Source organism: Achroia grisella, unplaced genomic scaffold (genome assembly GCF_030625045.1).
Source record: "Achroia grisella isolate CSIRO2021 unplaced genomic scaffold, CSIRO_AGI_Agris_v1 utg5850, whole genome shotgun sequence".
In the NCBI taxonomy this organism is placed as follows: Eukaryota; Metazoa; Arthropoda; class Insecta; order Lepidoptera; family Pyralidae; genus Achroia; species Achroia grisella.
The window spans coordinates 501,291-521,012 of NW_026712951.1; positions in this window are offsets into that span (position 1 = coordinate 501,291).

Sequence of the window (19,722 nt, forward strand, 5' to 3'; positions counted from 1 at the left end):
AATATGGAATGGTGCACCCGCCTGCGCTAACGGTATACGCTGGCGGGACACCAGTGGATGATGATGATAAGATGAGCATCAGATCAAGTCAGTTGGCCCATCCATCGTGACAAATACACCAGGAAGAAAGCGTTCTGGTATGGTTTCCAGGTGAACCCCGTGGAGGTCAACCTGACATGCTAGCAATGAGATCATCATCAATCATATCAACTGTACATACCTGATGTACACTTGTGTCCTCTGGTTTTTTTGTTTGGGGGATGATAATGAAATCTTGCACCCGCCTGCGTTAACGGTTTACGCTGGCGGGACACCGGTGGAGGATGATAAGATGAGCATGGGGTCAGGTCTAGATATCGCGATGGTTCCAGGTGAACCGTGTGAAGGTCAACCTGACTTGGTACATTGCCAGCGATGGTGGGGTTGGCGATGATCCGGGTTGCGGACACTGATTACACTATTTGCTTTTAACAAAATTGCAATAGCATATGCTGGTCACACAATTCTCCCAAATTTGAATTTAAAAATTAACCTGTATTATTGTAAACATGTATAATATTAATTTGAAAAGAATACGAGCTGAGTTTCTTGTCAGTTCTTCTCATCTCGAAATCATTCCGAACTGCCGGTAGATTTGACATATCATAAGAGTCTGTAATAGACCTACATGAATAAAGATTTTTTGAATTTGAATTTGGTGGAGTTATTAATTTACATTACTAACAATCCCTTCCCCCTCCCCGTCCTCCTCCCCGTCCCCCGTATAGAGAAGACAGTGATAGAGCAGATCTCTGTTTTAGTACCGTTCTTAAATCGAGTGAATAACTTTAAAGGAGCCAGCGTGCCGTAATTACAGTTTGCGAACCGTTATAAATTGGGTTATATTTTGTTGCAGGCTCAATTGCTCTAACCTGAAATTATAGTCGGTCGTTATTGATCTCACAAGCAATTGGGCAATTACAATAAGAGCTTTGGATGGCAGCATCCTCGGGGTAGAACGGATTTGGTGAACAAGGTCGCCGTTGAATGTACCTTATTATGTAGAAGATTTATAAAAAGGTTTACAAATAAATTTATCAAATAATTAAATGATTCAAGCATTAATCGACTGCCTTGATGATCTAATGATTAGTACAATATCTCGACTGCTGTGGTCTCAGGTTCATGAGTATGACTGCATTTATTCTGCTTCTCCGACGTGTATTAAAGGAGAAGATAATTTTGTTAGAGACAATATAAATCACTTATGTACACTATTTTAAGAATACGTCATTATTTATGGTATCATTGCAGAATATAAAACAAAGTCGCTGTCGCTGTCTGTCCCTATGTATGCTTAAATCTTTAAAAGTACGCAACGGATTTTAAAGTGTTTTTTTTTAATAGATAGAGTGATTCTAGAGGTAGGTTTATATGTATAATACATGTACACCAGTGCGAAGCCGGGGCGAGTAGTTAGTACTTTATAAAAAAATAATTTTTTTTCGTTATCGTCCACCTATGTCCAACAGTGGACGTCGTCCGGGCTAAGATATTCGTCCATATCAATAAACGCAAGCAAGCAAGAGAAGAACTAAAGAATAAATAAATAAAACTTTTGCGTTATGTTTTTACTTCGTAAACGAGTTTTTAAATGAATAATAATGTAATAACAATAATATGTATTTATAATTCTCTGATGACAATTGATTTAATAATTAAATAATATTTAACATTTATATATTTTGCATGCCTAATGAGGCAAAACATAATGGGACGTGATATTATAATAACAACCAATGTAAACCTATGTTTAGTGACAATGTATATTTATATAGGTGTCTATGTCTGACATTAAATGAAAATCCCGTGCATAAACAACTATTGCCATGCACGCTCGTCATTCAAGTAATCGTTTAGTGAGTAATAGGCGTTGCTCAGTAAATATGATTTAAATTTATTTAAGGGTAATTCCAATATATCCTCTGGTATCTTATTGTAAATTTTTATACCTATTCACATAAAATACCTATTGACTTTTTCTAAACGATACTTGGAGACAGCAAGTTTGTCTTTAAATCTAGTATTAATATTATGAATATTGCTGTTTTTTGGAAATAAGTCAAGATTTTTATGAACATATAGGATATTTGAATATATAAATTGAGAAGCAACAGTGAGAATATTTGCCACTTTGAATTTCTCTCTTAATGAGTCACGACTCTTCATACAGTAGATCGCTCGAATGGCACAAGTAAATGCAAGGCAATAGTAATACATTACATTACATTTTAATTGACTCTAGTTCTACACTAGGCTCGCAGGCCTGTATTGTAGAGACTGGAGTGACTTATTATTGTGTACATTTTACATGTTTACCCTTTGTATTAATAGCTATTTGAAAAATGGAACTTGTGTTTATAAAGTAGGGAATAAATTTGTGTAAAATCGAAAAGGTGAGCATTGATGTGAATGAGAGTGTGTATGTATATGTGTGTGTATGTGTATGTTCATTTTGCAGAACTGTTTTGTTAGCCGTAAGGTGGAAGTATTTGTTCTGTTTCGTCATAATTTAGTTTCTTCAGCCAGCATTTTATAGTTTTTTTGACTTGATGCATATTGATGATAGTTTTGTAATTGTGCATTTCTTATTTACATAGTTATACCAGTATATGTACGGATGGAAAACAGTGGCAAACGCTTAACAAGTAATATGAATATATTTTTAATATCTGCCGCTTTTCCCCATAGTAATATTCCATAAGAGAGTAAACTATGAAAATAACTAAAATAGACCAATCTAGCAGTATCAGTATCAGTGTACTGTCTAACCTTACGCACGGCAAAAGCTGCTGAACTCAGTTTCGCTGCAAGGCTTTGAATTTGTGCACCCCATTGTGTTTTATTATCTAATGTGATTCCTAGAAAGACAGTAGATTCTATAAATTCGAGAGATTCGTCAATTAACTTTATGTTGCAATTAGTATTAAAACTTTTAGACAGAGAAAAATTAACACAGCGCTTAACATAAGATTGTTAGTTACAAACCAGTGCAAGAGACGCTGCAAATTAATGTAAATCTACTTAAAACAACATTTATTTAAAAGAGCAACTCACAAGTTTCTCGCTCATTCTTCTTATAGTGAGTCTGCGTTCCGAATGAGCGGTAGAATAAAAAATATGTGACTATTCAAAAGTGCTTATATTAAGTTTATTTGAATAAAGATTATTTCTATTTCTATTTCAACTAATCATGCAGTAGATATTAGCTAGTAGGCATCTAAGGTTCTGATTGTAAATGTACGCAGCGTCTCGTCTCGACAAGACATATGTGTGGTAAGTATGTGAGCGGGCATCGTACCCACTACCCAATAATGCCCAATACTCGTCCACTAACGAGGGGCAATTGAGGCGCGGTACTTGTCGCCGCTCTACCACTACCCACCCCCTAATGATATTATAGCAGTATATCTGTACTGTAAGTAGATATAACCATATGAACTTACGACCCCAAGTGACGGGGGGTTGAAAGCGTCAAGGGCTCTAATTGTTCTCTATTTATATTGTTGAACTAGTGGTTACACAAGACTTTGTCCTGATGAAGTTATTAAAAAAAATAGAATAGAATAGAAATTCATTTATTTAAATAAACTTACATTGAAGCACTTTTGAATAGTCATTACATTTTTTAATCTACCGCTCGTTCGGAAAGCTGTCTCATCACAAGAAGAACAAGCAAGAAACTTGTGTGTTGCTCTTTTAAATAATTTTATTGTTTTTTTAAATTTAAGTGTGTGAATATAAACTGCCAATTAGCACTAATTCAATTAAATACTCACATATATCATGTATAAACTAAAATAAAAGTAGTCTATATTAACCCGGGGGAAATTATTTTTTTTAAATAAATTTTTTAAAATAAAAGTAGCCTAAGTTACGCCTTATAATATTAGCTATCTGCGAGTGAAATTGCCGTCAAAATCGGTCTTGTTAAACTAGCGGTGAAATGCCACACCGCGTGGGGCAATTTATTTAAAAAAAATACACATGTTCTAAAATAAAAGTGGTCTAAGTTACTCCTTATAACATTAGCTATCTGCGAGTGAAATTGTCGTCAAAATAGGTCCAGCCGGTTTTTTATGTGTGTGATACAAAAAAAATTATGAGTGCTATTCGAATTAGATAACAAAAAAATGCTAATTCAACTTATAATGGTAGATATCTGCGAGTGAAAATTTTGTCAAAATCAGTCAAGTCGTTTTTGAGATCAAAAAAGAACAGACACACAGACAAAAAAGTTTATATGGGCTATTCCAATTAGATAAAATTTCAGAGATTAGCAAGTACAGACAAATGTACAGACTGAGAAAAGTCTTTTTTCTGGTTCTAATGGTTCTGGTATTCTAATGACATAAAAAATATTGCTAACCCAATTTTGAATAATTTTAACATAACAAATTCTGTCCAGCCGTTTTAGAGATCAAGAAGAACAGATACACAGCCAAATAAAATTTCACATCACATAAAAAAATTGCTAGCCCAATTTTGAATAATTTTATCATTACATATTTATCGTGAAAATAAAACTCGACGAGGGTGGAAATAGGGGATGAAATATTGTACGGAGAAATCGTAGTTATTGGTTTTGGTGAAACGCGTATTATTAATGGCTAGTTATATAGTGAACGCTCTACTTGTGGGTATGAATTCCGAACAAAATTGTATTGGTTCAAGGATTAAGGGCTTAGAGAAGGCAACAGTCGCGGCGACGGGCCCACCGCACCGCGCCCCACAAATCCCCTAGATATTCACAGTACAACCCCCGGTGTATCGGCTTTTATGTGAAACTAGCTGTACCCGCGACTTGGTCCGCGTGGAATTTAACATTATTTTTCTAAAATAAAAGTAGCCTGAGTCGTCTTTTCTCTCTGTCTGTTTGTTCCGGCTAATCTCTGAAATGGTTGGATCGATTTTGACGGGACTTCTATTGGCAGGTAGCTAATGTAATAAGGAGTTTATTACATCAGTTATCTGCCAATAAAAGTCCCGTCAAAATCCGTCCAGCCATTTCAGAGATTAGCGAACAAACAGACAGACAGACAAAAATTGTAAAAAATGTTATTTTGGTGTATCGTATTTATATTCATATGCATGTAGTAAAAAACGGTTATTGCAATATTACAAACGGACACTCCAATTTTATTTATATGTATAGATTCCAAACCTCTGAGCCGAATTCTTTAAACGATGGTGTTCTCAACTTGCCGTGTTTTAGCGAAAAATGGTTTCTCCTAGATTTATGGCTTTTTCGGAACGTAAGAATTGCGACTAAAATGAATGACTCATGGCGAGAAACAATTGTTGACTGCTGATGGTATTTACATAATCTTCCGCTCGTGTTCAGACATTAGGTAGGTACTCGTACTCACTGGTTTTAATAAAACGGCCGTTTCATTTGTTAGGGAGCGTAGAAAACATTTCGCGTGCTCCAAGAAAAATCATTACTCCGAAGAAATACGCCGAAGTTGTTTTAAAGTTTTGCTGAAATTACATTCGCGATTTAATATATATAATTCCATTGTTTTTTCTGTCGTGTGGTATCGTTCACATTACATATGTATGTATATTTGTATATCTACATTCTGTGGTTTCCGATAAGCTGTCCCTGGGACGACTTGATCCCTCAATTATCACAATCTCTTAATTTATTTATGAATAAGGAATTGGAGGGGATTGTTAGTAATAGTAATATTAATTACCCTCTTTCTAGAAATGTACCATGTCAGGTCGACCTCCACGCGGTTCACCCTGGAAACCATCGTGATAAATTCCTGGAGAAATTGTCACGATGTGCTAACTGACCTGACCTCATGCTCATCTTATCATCCTCCACTGGTGCCCCGCCAGCGTAAACCGTTAGCGCATGTGTACCGTTCCATTAACTTTAAAAAAAAATTGTGTTATACATATATGAACGAACAGATAGTCGAACTGTATAAGTTATTTGTATAAATTTGGATACGTGTAATTGATTCAGTTATTTATTGATTTAAGTTTGAATGGTGCAAACAGTTAGATTCATGTCAAGGTATGATCTTTTGTATTGATCTCGGTAATTTCTCTGTATGTTTCTGTTTAAAAAAAGTAGTTTTAAGTAGATATAGTTATCATCTTAGTCATTTAGTGTTCCTTAATAATATTTGCTTAACAAATTCAAATGCAAATTCAAAAATCATTTGTTCATACAGTCTAGTTCTACTGGTACTGGTTGTATTTATGAACGTTAAGTTTTTTACATTATATATATTTTTTATTTATTATTATGTATGTGAATTGTCCAGGATTATTTATTATTTATATTGTTTTATTCACAAATGTAACAAATCTCGTTACACAATAGCACGTCAATAGTAATTACATTTTGAAGATAATTATGTCACAATTACAATTTTAAATATTCAAAATAATAATTTAATTAATATATAACATACTAATATACTATGCTAACTATATTAGTATGTTATATAGTATATTAGTATGTTAAAATTGTATAATTATATAATTGCATATTTATTATTATTATTATTATGCCTTATTTGACGACCTCGGTGGTCCAGCGGTCTAGTACACCGCTTTACTTCCGATGATCGCGAGTTCGATTCCCCGCACGGCACAAACATTTGTATTCAGGATTATATTGTTTATATCGGTCTATGTGTTTTCTATATATAATATGTATGTATTTACAAAAAAAAATCTATGTGCTTGTATCAGTTGTCCAGTACCCATAATACAAGATTTAGCTAGCTTAACTTGGGTCTAGATAGCGCTGTGTGAATTGTCCTGAGATCATTATTATTATTATGCCTTATTTTCACAGCTTTTCCTGGATTTTTATGTTTATTATTATTATTATTACTCATTCCATGGAATCTATTACCTCGGCCGCGTCTGTATCGTGACTCATTACATTGTCGGAACACTTCATTAGATAGTTTTCAGACAATAAAAATCAGACGCTCGTAAAATGCTAAAATTATACAAAATTTAACAACATGTATCCGGTGCGGTCGAGGGAAAAGTTAATTTAGATTTTATATTGTACAACATTTTTCTGAGTGTTCACATTAAAAATTTATTATTAACCCAATCACTCGGATAACATTTAGTTTCAAATTCAAATATTAAATCATTTATTCATGTAGGACATTTTAGCCGCTTATGAACGTTAAATTATTTACATTATAATTTTATTTTTTTTCCGACCGTCTCAGTATATAGATCCAATTGAGAAGAACTGGCAAGAAACTCATTTGAATTACTTTTTTTTTTAAAGTCGGTTTATTTACAGCTATATTTTTCTAAAATACTACCTAATAAACATACTACATACACATAATAATACATTTACATCCTGCATCAGCCCTTATTTTATCCCCATGGGGGTTGAAGTTATCAAAATCCTATTTAAGTGAACGTCTTCATCATAGTATCTCCAATCTTTAATTTCAGTTCAATCAGTCGAAAATCTAAGAAGATTTATACAAACTTTCATCCCCTATTGTTATCCCTTAGGAGCGGAATTTATCAAAATCCTTTCTATGGGGATGCCTACGTCATAGTAGCTTTATGCATGCAAAGTCTCAGCCCGATCGGTTTAAAATTGACAAAGTCTCATACAATCTTTCATCCCCTATTTAATCTCCTTGGGGGTAGAATTAATCAAAATCCTTTCTTAGCGGATGCCTACGTCATAACATCTACCTGCATGCCAAATTTCAGCCCGATCCGTCCAGTGGTTTGGGCTGTGCGTTGATAGATCACTATGTCAGTCACCTTTGAGTTATATATATTTAGATATATATTTATAGGTGTCTATGTCTAACGTTAAACGATAATCCCGTGTATGATCAACTACTGCCATGCACGCTCATCAAAAATTAAAAATTAACTTCTTTGTAGAAGTTATATTTTTATCTGGGTCAGTGCAGTTTTAAAGTAAATTCCCCTCGTAACACAAAGACCGTAAGTTGAACATTTTATTAAAGTTTCAATGATATGAAACAAAGTACGGACAGATATTTTATTTGTTCTCTCGTAAACCGTTCGCAAACAATTTATAGACGATGGCATCGGCTACAATTTTAAATTACAAACTGTTACTATGTTCATATTTCTATTTCCATTGTCCGGACGTTGTGTGACGTCATGGAACAATGATCGATGATAGAGCCGTCACAGCTGTACATTATTTTATTGGAATATCAACGTTCACAGTATCTCGAGAGATGAGGAAGTTTTGACAGGAGTAAATGAAATAGAAGTGTAAAAGTAAAAGAGATTTTAACCCTATACGCTGAAATCTAAGTGATCTCGGACAGTTTAGAATAGAATAGAATAGAAAATCATTTAATGAAATAAACATAATTTAAGCACTTTTGAATAGTCATATTTTGATTCTACCCCTCATTCGGAAAGCTGTCTCATCACAAGAAGAACGAGCAAAAAACTTGTGTGTTGCTTTTTTAAATAATCCTTGTAAGTTTACATTTACAAGCCAAAACGTGAATACAAACTACCAACAGCACAAATTTTTTGGGTCAAATATAAATATACAATAAGATTAAATCAGTCGTAGTGATAAGAGCAGACCAGTCCCTACAAGCAGCACTTGTTCACGAGTATGACGGATGTGTTTCAGTGCGGTTTCAAACTCATCTAATGCGATAGTAGATACATGTTGTAGTTTTTTGAACGAAAATCGGCAGATGGTTCATTGTACGCGGGAAGAATCTCCTGTATATTACAAACTATACCCGTGACTTCGTCCGCGTGAAATATAACTTTATTTTACTAAAATAAAATAATATTTCTATAATAAAAGTAGCCTAAGTTACTCCTTATTACATCAGCTACCTGCCAAAAAAAGCCCCGTCAGAATCGGTCCAGCCATTCCAAAGATTAGCCGGAACAAACAGACAGACAGACAAAAATTGTAAAAAATGCTATTTTGGTGTACCGTATTTATATTCATATGCATGTAGTAAAAAACGGTTATTTCAATGTTACAAATAGACACTCTAATTTTATTTATATGTATAGATTAGGCAGGCGCAAGAGTGACGCGTCGATCAAACAACTACAGTAACACGCCAGTATATTGAATGAATTACCACTAGTTAGGGGTCGCAGCCCTGACACATCCATCATACACTACACTGTCCTCCCAAGTCTTATATATGAATTCTCTAGGTTTAGTTGGGGCACTATAAAGAAAAACTTCTCAAATAGCATATTAGAGTGCCAGAGTCTGTACTCAATTTGCCAGAAGATAGATTCAAATGTGTTATAAAATATTTTCTTTGTAAAAAGCTTATTATAAAATTGAAGAATTTATAAATGATAATAATGTTTTTGTAGAAAATATCTAACTTAAAATTCATAGCGCTGACAATGTTATCTGATTGAACAGAGATTAAGTGCGTAGCGGTTTCTATGTTGATTGTCGCATGCCTAATCATTATTAATGTAAATATACTATAATTAAATTTATTCAAAAGAGCAACACACAAGTTTCTTGCTCAAACTTCTTGTGATGAGTCTGCGTTCCGAATGTGCGGTAGAATAAAAAAATGTGACTATTCAAAAGTGCTTATATTAAGTTTATTTGAATAAAGATTATTTCTATTTCTATTTCTACAACATTACTGAAGCCTCCACGACACGTACGTACGTATAATAACAAAGTGTAGCAATTTCTCAATCTGCAAAAGTCATCAATCGATCCTTTTGTTTTTTTTTCTGAGGAAAATAATTCTTTGCTCAGTTAATTGGTTACTTATTGTCTGCAGACCTAACTGTGACGTGTGTATTTTGTGGTATTAATTAGGATTAGTTACGAACGAGTGCACCAGTAATAGAAATAAATCTATTTTGTTTCATATAAAAATTACTCATAATTCATCATTACCATGCCTTTATCCCATTACTTGTGGCCGGCGCGGTATGTCATTCTCTTCCACTGCTCTCTATCGGCCGTCGTATCTGAGCATAATCTTTTGTTCATAACATCTTTCACACAATCCATCCATATTTTTTTAGAGCGTCCTCTCCCTTCCTTCCATCCACGTTCATCTATACATATAAATAAAATTGGAGTGTCTGTTTGTAATATTGAAATAACCGTTTTTTACTTCGTGTATATGAATGTAAATACGGCACATATACCAAAATGACATTATTTACAATTTTTGTTTGTTGTGCTTGTTTCGGCTAATATCTGAACTGGCCGGACCAATTTTGACGGGACTTTTATTGGCTAGTAGTTGATGTAAAAAAGAGTAACTTAGGCTACTTTTTAATTCTACGATTCTATAATAAAAATTACAGGTTATTTATCTGAATGACTCGTATCACGAGTGAATAACAAATGTAGGTATTAGTGTTCGCACCTCGCCCAACTAAAATAATTGTCTGGTCGCGATTTATTTTTACTTTACGCGACAAGTTGGCGGCGTTATTAATACACAATGCGTATGAGCCGCGATGTTGCAAACGTGACAGAATTGTTATAAAAATAATTGGCAGTCAGTCGGACGGTCAGCGAGAACGGGCTCCGTCCGCTCCTCTATACTGCACAATGCAGCCACAACTGAAATTGCCAACTGGCGTATGGAAAGCTTTCAGTTGCACTTTAAGCAGAGTGATTACCGTGACACGTGACGTGACCGCAACACATTGTAGTTGATGTGACGAGCGGGGGAGGGGGTGGGGGTGAGATGAACGGTGGAAGTGAGTAGTGTACAGCAGTACGAGATACAGGGACGGGATGCTGAGACAATTATAGAAACGGTTTCACGTGTACATCTGTGTACATCAAAGATGTACAGATTTTGATCCGTTTATTTGTTTTGAAACTAACGATCGAGAAAGTTCTTAGTTATAATTTATGAAGATGTGTTCAATTTATATTATAGTTTAATACCTTCATACTTCAGCTATATTTCAGTATTACTTTATATAATAATATATAGTGTATCATATCATAAATTGTGTACAACACGGCAATACACCACCCCAGGTCTTGTGTCGGTCGTTGCAGCGCTCCAGCCGCTGCAGCATTATGCTGAGCACGGACCTATTCGGTAGATGTTTCGACAAACATACACATGCAAGCACACACGTAATGTGTGTACTTTTTTTTGTAACTGTTGCACTGTTTATATATTTTTTTGTTTGTTTAATGTGTGTTTTAGATTTTTTCTACTGAATAAATATCATTTCATTTCATATATAAATGTACTTTGTTAATCAGAGTTAGTGACCGTGTCTTTAACTACTGTGACGCCATAAAATTTATTTAGGAATCGAATCCGCGACCACCGAAGTTAAAGCAATGTCCTAAACCGCTAGACCACTGAGACCAACGAAAATAAATATGAGAGCTTACTTTCGTGCAACCCCGTGGGGGTGCTATGTTATGTAGAGGAAAATATACTTGTTTAAAATCTTCCATATATCATATATTGGAATTGAATTCTCTCGTATATTTACATCCAAATCCCGCGGGAACACTACATACATCCAAAATGATATATATATCAAATTTGGAAACACAGACGGAAGATCGTATTTTGTCGGAGAAATATCCTGAAATTTTATTCTTAATTCCTTTTCAAATAAGGAGATTAAATCTGTCCGCGATAAGATAAATCTTAATACCCTCCGCGGGTAGAGTCAGGAACCTCCGAGGACCACCCTCGGAGTACACGACCCGGAATATAAAACAAGAATCATGTATAACAATAGTATTTTGACAATCGATTATATGTACTTTAAATATAACATTAAAGTTTATTGTCGGGCCCAACTCGCGACCATTATATATCGCGACTCAATATACCAGAAATAGAAATAGAAATAATCTTTATTCAAATAAACTTAATATAAGCACTTTTGAATAGTCATATTTTTTTATTCTACCGCTCATTCGGAATGCAGACTCATCACAGGAACAATGAGCGAGAAACTTGTGTGTTGCTCTTTTAAATAAATGTTGTTTTAATTATATTTACATTAACAAGGATTAGGCATGCGACAATCGACATAGAAACCGCTTAGCACTTAATTTCTGTTCAGTCAGATAACATTATATATACATCGCTCATATGGGTGTCTAAATGATGAAAACACGTATAAAATATGATAGTAAAATATATTTAAATACAGTTGCGAACTATCCAACCATACCATACCATTTATTATAATAATAATGACGCAGGATCATCTACACAGCGCCCTCTAGTCCCAAGCTGAGCAGTGCTTGTATTATGAATACTATAGAACTGTTTTGAATACTTCAATACATTTTGTTGAAAATAACAATGACCAATACAAACAATCTTACACATGAATACATATTTGTGCCGCGCGAGGAATCGGACCCACGACCGACGGATGTAAGGCGACGTGCTAAACCGCTAGACCACCGAGGTCGTCAAATTATTACTATAAAAAATACAGTTGCGAACTATCCAAAAGATAATGAGAAAATAATTGAAATATATCAAATAAAATCATTACATAGTATAAAACAAAGTCGCTGTCGCTGTCTGTCCCTATGTATGCTTAAATCTTTAAAACCACGCAGTTACTAATATCGTTTTTCCTTTTTGTGTATTGGGGTGATATGGCAGTTTCCCACGCATTTTGAAGCGGTTGTTTTTAATAGATAGAGTGATTCAAGAGGAAGGTTTATATGTATAATACATGTACACCCGGGCGAAGCCGAAGCCAGTAGCTAGTATCAAATAAAATGACATATAAAAAGAACTGTTGTAAAAATATAAATTTAAAAATAATGACAATATCAAAGGAGTTCGGCGGTCGGTCGCCAACGTCGCTAGTATATAAGTAGTTCCACTTACGTTACAATATCAGCAGTTCTTAAGGATGGAGTAGAAGAGGATGAAGTTTCACTCCACTTCAATCATCGTAGGAATGCTCATTCTTCTTGTGATGAGACAGCTCTCCGAATGAGCGGTAGATTTAAAAAAAATTGTTGACTATTCAAAAGTGCTTAAATTAAGTTTATTTGAATAAATGATTTGCTATTTTATTCTTATGTACGCAAATTGGTTATAAATAATTTCCACAACTAGCAGCCAATCATATTGTTACAGTACTTAATGCAGAACGACTGGTAGAAAAAAAAAACAAATAATTTGCACAAATAAATAAATTCAACGAGTCCGTTTATTGATTGCTTTAAATCAGAGGTTCCCAAACTTTTTATTATCATAGAAGCAATTCTTGAGAATGCCCCGTAATCGTACCTCCACTGAAACCATCGTAGGAATGTTGGGTACATTCCTACGATGGTTTCAGTGGAGGTTAAACGTAAATTGGTTATAAATAATTTCCACAACTAGCAGCCAATCATATTGTTACAGTACTTAATGCCAGACGACACCAACGAGTCCGTTCATTGATACTTTAAATCAGATATTCTTAAACCTTTCTGTGTCGTAGACCCCTTGCTATATTTTTCGGTTTCGGGTAGCCCCCCATTCTTACTTACTTCATTGATTTTTTGTAAATTTGCGTCATTGATGTTTTGTAAACTGTAATAAAGTTTAGTGTTAAAAATATAAAGTAAAAACAACAAAATGACCGTTGTCGTAGACCCCTTGCAGTTTGTTATAGACACCTAGGGGTCGATATAGACCTCTTTGGGAATCACTGGACTTTAAATAGATATTATTATTGTAGGTATGGTAGTAATTCAGTTGTGTTACCGTATGATACAATTTAATGATTGTGTTTATCTATATATATATATATATAAATATAAATTGGAGTGTCTGTTTGTAATATCGAAATAACCGTTTTTTACTACATGCATATGAATATAAATACGGTACGTACATCAAAATAACATTTTTTACAATTTCTGTCTGTCTGTCTGTTTGTTCCGGCTAATCTCTTAAATGACTGAACCGATTTTGACGGGACTTTTTTGGCAGGTAGCTGATGTAATAAGGAGTAACTTAGGCTACTTTATTTTAGAAAAATAAAGTTAAATTCAACTCGGATGAAGTCTAAATGATATGTAATTTTTGTTCCACTTTAAAATTTTTGTCTACCTCAGGAAATTGTTAGTTGAGAACAACTAGCAAAACATTAGCAGTAACTACTTGCAGTAACTCTTATCAATATGCTTAAAACAGTGTTAAAAACTTAACGTTCGTAAGCGACTAAAATATCCTACACAAATAAATGATTTTTGAATTTGAATTTGAAATAAAAACAAAGAAATAACTAAATAAACATCAAACGACCTTGGTGGTTTAGCGGTTTAACATACCGCTTTACGTTCGATGGTCGCGGGTTCGATTCCTCGCACGGCACAAACATTTGTATTCATCAGTATGATTGTTTGTATCGGGCTGAGTGTTTTCTATGTATTTATGAAAAAAACAGTATCTATGTATATGTATCAGTTATCTAGTACCCATAATATAAGCTTCATCTAGCTTAACTTAGGTCTAGATGGCGCTGTGTGAATTGTACATGTAGGTCTATTACAGACTCTTATGATATGTCAAATCTACCATCAGTTCGGAATGATTTCGAGACGAGAAGAACTGACAAGAAACTCAGCTCGTATTCTAATCAATCTAAACAGATCTTGTGCTATGAATGTCAACTGATATAATTACGTAGATATTATTTTTGTAAATACATACATAATATACATAGAAAACACCTAACACAAACAATCATACTCACGAATACAAATATTTGTGCCGTGCGAGGAATCGAATCCGCAACCATCCGAAGTAAGAAGTTCCTCTAAACCACTACACCGTCAAAAGTATTGCATACTTTAGATGTTTCTGAAAATTGTATCTGTAAACCATTGCGTGATCACTGATGTGTGTGTGTGTGAGTGAGATAGAGAGAGAATGTGTGTGTGTGTGTGTGTGTGTGTGTGTATATGAGCCGGGTGTGTGTGGCATCGGGCGGCGTGCGTGGTGTGAACTGATGGACGTCATGAGACAAATCTAATTTAATTTACTCGTCGCCAAGTGCTCCGTCGCTCATCAAATCAGGGCCGATCTACTGTTCACCCTACATCGCATACAACGGCCGCTTGTTGTAACTAACTAAATTAAACTCAGTACGAGATCCACTTTATTGAAATCACTTATTGCAATGTTTTCGAATGATGATCCATCATGACATTGCTGCTTGCTGCCCACCTTCATGATGGACTGCTGGCCGTAGGGTGTGGTATATCGGCGCTACCGTGGCAGATTGCCGTCGTCAATTCCGTGACCACACAGACAATATCAATATATTAGTTTTATAATATTATTTCATATGTATATTAGTCTATAAGGTATCACTACATAGTATAAAATAAAGTCGCTGTCGCTGTCTGTCCGTCTCTATGTATGCTTAAATCTTTAATACTGCGCAACGGATTTTGAAACAGGTTTTTTTTAATATATAGAGTGTTTCAAGAGGAAGGTTTATATGTAACTAGCTTTTGCTCGCGGCTTTGCTCGCTTTAATTTATCCTCTTAGGGGTGGAATTTATCAAAATCCTTTCTTAGCGGGTGCCTACGTCATAACATCTATCTGCATGCCAAATTTCAGCTCGATCCGTCCAGTGGTTTGGGCTGTGCGTTGATAGATCACTATGTCAGTCAGTCACCTTTGAGTTATATATATTTAGATGTACACCCGGGCGAAGCCGGAGCGAGTAGCTAGATTATAATATGCGCCTAGTTGCCTGAAATAAATAAACAAATAGAAGCATTGATGTGTAATACCTACTGCTGTAGCAGTTGGTATCGCTACGTTGTTTTCATAATCTTATCGCCACGCACAAGTACATTGTGGAATCATCTTCCAGCAATGATATTTCCGAACCGATACGATATTGAAATCTTCAAGATAAGAGCCTATTCCTTCTTAAAAGCCCGGCAAGGAACTTGTTATTCTTCTGGTATTGCGGGTGCTCATGGGCGGCGGTAATCATCAGGTGAGCCGCATGCTCGATTCTCTATGCTATAAAAAATTAGTTTTTAAAAATATTTTTTTACTGTAATAATAATAATCTCAAGACAATTCACACAGCGCCATCTAGACCCAAGTTAAGCTAGCTAAAGCTTGTGTTATGGGTACTAGATAACTGATACATATACATAGATATATTTTTTATAAATACATACATATTATACATAGAAAACACCCAGACCGATACAAACAATCATACTCATGAATACAAATGTTTGTGCCGTGCGAGGAATCGAACCCGCGATCATCGGTCGTCGGTGTGCTAGACCGCTAGACCACCGAGGTCGTCAAATAATCAACTATATATACTAATAACTGGAATCACAGAAACATTAAACAGTATTCTGTTAACGATTATTTCAATTCAAATGAGCCGACCGAAACATAAAGGCACCTTTGATACGATGTCACTTTGATGATGGCAACAAAGCGGAATGGTGACTAAAAAGAGTCCACTGTAATGGACTCCTCCAACTTATTTGAAGTGTTATTTGTTAGTAATATTCTGAACCGTTGAACCGCATCATTGTGGACTCTAAACGAGTTAACTGCGACAGTTTTGTGCTTGTTTTCCTAAATAAAATGCCTCATTCCCAAACTCGGGGAGTTTGTTAAAACATTGGCTCCCGGATGTCTAAATTTTGATGCCGATTTGCGCGACCGTTCCTTAGCCGGAATAATACGTAATTTGTATTAATATTATAAGATTGCTGTATCTTATCTTTGTATTTAGATGACAGGACAAAGATCTTTACTTGTTCAAAATTGTATTATATTAAAATAATTTGAAATTTATACCCCAGTTATCAAATTGAAAACGACGATGTTTATAATGGAAGAGAAAGATTTTTGTAAACTTTATTCAGATTGTGGCTGAAGTCTCCGTTTGAGTATTTGGGTTTTTCTTATTGTAATTTATTGTATAACTAGCTGTTCCCGCGACTTCGTCCGCGTGGAATTTAACTTTATTTTTCTAAAATAAAAGTAGCCTGTGTGGGCCTGCGACTGGGGTCGTCCGAAGGTGTTAACGTGGACCGATATAAAATATTTATTTAAAAATAAGGAAAGTAGCCAGCCAGCGGCCCAAATGTAAAGAGTCCTGTAAGTTACTCCCCATTACATCAGCTACCTACAAAAAAGTCCCATCAAAATCGGTCCAGCCATTTCAGAGATTAGCCGGAACAAACAGACAGACAGACAGACAAACAAAAATTATAAAAAATGTTATTTTGGTTTTATTATTTATATTCATATGCATGTAGTAAAAAACGGTTATTTCAATATTACAAACAGACACTGCAATTTTATTTATATGTATAGATTAAGTTCAGCCAACAAAAAAGATAATGCAATACCTACCCAATTATATTTTAAGACGCACTTGGCGCTGAAAACATTAGCGTCCACTTTGAAGCGCGCGTTCTCTAAACCTTTGCTCAGAACTAAAATTGTAATTAATTTTAATAATGACAAGTAAGTGAGTTCAATTTAGCGCGGAGATAATAAATCGCTGCGTCAAAGGAATATTTATTTATTTACTGAAATTTCATGAAATCTCTCATGTTATTAATTATTTGGAAATATTAAGCCGTTGGAGGAATTTGAAAATGGCAATCTGATGTTTAATCTTGTAGAGACTGGACGCGAGCAACGGGTATTGTAACAACTAAGTGGAGTCAGCGGTACATACGTGGTTTTCTTTCTCTTTTTTTTTTATTCTTGTGCACAAAATGTGACGATGATATCGTACTTTTACTAAATAACAAAAATCAACTACAAAACTTAAACTAATCTGATTGTTCAAAATCTACCCTGTAACATCGTAAGTTACTGTTCCTGCGCGTTCCCTTCTCCTCCCTTACCTAGTACTGAACCGACTGTACGGCGGCCATGACGCGCGCGCGCATTGTGTTGTGAATTAAAATAAATTAGAACTGTGTTAAACCTACTGTGAAACTGGAAAGCTAGCGAAGATACTTTCGAGACCCTGAAGCCCAAGAAATCCGCAGAACCATAAAGGTAAATGACTGACGCTTCCTTATTTTTCCCTATATATATACAGAGAGTAAATTCCCTAACATTTTGGTAGCAGAGTAGTTTCCCAAACATTTTGGTAGCAGAGCGTAGTTTCCCAAACACTGATATTATACAGAACAACAACTTGGCTGCTTGGTTCTGCCAGCATTTCATGAAATACTCCTATATCTAACCTTACGCACGTGGTTGTAATGGCTTGTTTGATTGCTAAGTCGAGAATGGAGCTGTGTTATTTAGTTAGCATACGAGGTGTCAGCCGACTCCACACCAACGGCATCTCATCAGTCCACGGCGACGCTGCTCTATTCATATTTTAGTTTGATAACAAAACTACGTCAGAGGCAGCACCGTGGAAGATATTTACAGATAAAATATTTTAAAATGTACATTAGATACATTTGTTAACTATATAATAATTTCAATGCTCGTGATATTAAACTCAGGCCATATTTGATGTAAGTATTTTTCGTTAACTAACACTATGTTTAAAGCAGACATTAGACGACCTCGGTGGTCTAGCGGTCTAGCACACCGCTTTACGCACGATGGTCGCGGGTTCGATTCCTGGTCTGGGTACTTTCTATGTATAATATGTATGTGTGTGAAAAAAAAAAATTATCTATGTATTTGTATCCGTTGTTTAGTTATCTAGTATCCATAACACAAGCTTTAGCTAGCTTAACTTGGGTCTAGATGGAGCTATGTGAATTATCCTGAGATTATTATTATTATTTCTTAATGTTAAAAAAAATCTCATCTCCCCTCTTAAGGAGAGGAGATGACAACTTATTATTATTATTATTATATTAGATTGTTATAATTAATGTCTTAAATTAGGTATTAAGGTTATGAATTGGGAAGTGTACAGGAATCTATAATATATCTTACAATTACATTATATACTATACATTCCTATAGCGTATCCTAACGTGCTCTCACGCGCGGTACAATAGTTCTATCTATACATATAAATAAAATTGGAGTGTCCGTTTGTAATATTGAAATAACCGGTTTTTACTACATGCATATGAATATAAATACGATACATAAACCAAAATAACATTTTTTGTCTGTCTTTCTGTTTGTTCCGGCTAATCTCTGAAATGGTTGGATCGATTCTGACGGGACTTTTTTGGCAGATAGCTGATGTAATAAGAAGTAACTTAGGCTACTTTTATTTTAGAAAAATAAAGTTAAATTTACATCTAGTTAAAAATAAATTCTATTACTAAAACGGAAATACCTTACAAGTAGGTACTCATTTATTACAAAACCACTAAAAACGTACCTCCTATAATAATAATAATAATAAATTTATTTGCAATAGATTTTGGGTACATACATATATGATGTTATACAAAAACATGGTACATAAACCAAAATAACATTTTTTATCAAGCGTACAAATTTTTAGTTAATTAAATTATCAATTGTTTATATAATTATTAATTATTGTATGTAGTTATATGTCAATTTGTATATAAATCTAAATGTCATGAGGAACAATTTATTATTTTAATATTAAAAAACTCTTTAATTGAGTAAAAACACTTGGAAACTAACCATTCATGCAGTTTTCTTTTAAATAATATTCCAGAGAGGGTTATATATGCATAGTCA